The sequence below is a fragment of the Nannochloropsis gaditana genome (genome assembly GCF_000240725.1).
Source record: "Nannochloropsis gaditana CCMP526 unplaced genomic scaffold scaffold338, whole genome shotgun sequence".
In the NCBI taxonomy this organism is placed as follows: domain Eukaryota; class Eustigmatophyceae; order Eustigmatales; family Monodopsidaceae; genus Microchloropsis; species Microchloropsis gaditana.
Window position 1 is genome coordinate 16,171 of NW_005803615.1, and position 1,363 is coordinate 17,533.

Sequence of the window (1,363 nt, forward strand, 5' to 3'; positions counted from 1 at the left end):
CTCCTTGATAAACACTGTTGGCTGTCTATCTCTCAGACATTGACATCAGCTTTTAAAGAATCAAGCGCAATGCACAGGTCTACGATGATTCATTCCCTTCTGCGTCGCGTGGCAAAAAGAAAGGGGGGAGGTGTACAAGTCATATGGGCCGAGTCGACGAGACGAAGCATCCCTGCCCACCGTCCTGCGTATCGCCCCATACCCACCACTGGAGTCCATCTTTTCATGAAAGCAGACAAAAACCAATCATGTTACACTTGCGAAGTCGATTCAGCACTCTAGTTCTTTCTCTCGTATCCGAAGCAAGACACAGGGGACCGAAAACAGGAAGAGACCGCGTGATATCATCAGATACTTTGTGGACGGAGACGGGGGATGGGGCTCACACGGAGGAGCATTAGTGGAACAAATGTCACACAAAGCACTCCATTCACATACATTAGACAAAATGTCTGCCATCGGCGCTTTGGACCCAAGGTTTTCAGGTTTTCGATGGCCGTACTTACGCTTCTGGCCACCTCCCCCCATGCCTGTGCCGGGAGCGTCGTAGGGGGTGCCCGGAGACTGGGTAGGTCATAGCCTGTCTTTCCCATCCATCTTCCTTTCCACAATCCTTGTATAACAGGCTCCTCGTTTCCATTCACAGGTATCCAGCTACCGCGTCTTGGATCCAGCACCCTTCAAACGCCACCGTCACTACCCTGTGCACCCGCCCCTCAACCTCCTCCCTCGCTGCTCCTCAGCCGCCGAGGGGGAGGGGGAAAGAAAGAGGGCTTGACAAGCATCATGTAAGCTTGCATCAGCAAATCTACCTGTGTAAATTTTTTCCTCGTCTCGGATTCGTGTGCGTGTGTGTGTATGTCCCTAAACTTTCCTGTCCTTCTCATCGTTCCCTCCCTTCCTCTCCCCACGCTCCCTCCATCCCGCCGTATTTTTATTCAAACCTCCGCCGTCAGTTTTTCCGGGCTCGGCGGCTTTCTCAAACGCGTCGTCTCTACCCTCCTGGCTCCCCTTGCCGGGTCTTCCCCTCCCTCTTTCACCTCCACCTTCGAGAAGGAATTTGGGACGGCCCATGTCCCTTTCCTCGAAGCCCCCTCCCTCCCACTCGCCTTGGCGCAGGCTCGTGCCTCTTGCCGCTTCCTCATCGTGTACCTGCCGTCTTCCTCCCCCCGGGACGAAAAGCGTCACAAAGCTTTTTGCAGGACCTTGACTGCGCCCTCCCTCCATCGCTTCGCGGCTGCCGCCTTTGTCTTGTGGGCGCCCCCCCCCACCTCCGCACCCTACAGGACCGCCGGGAAGGAATTGAAAGCCCGGCATTTCCCCTACTTGGCGGTGGTGCATGGAGGGAAAAAGGGAGGGAGGG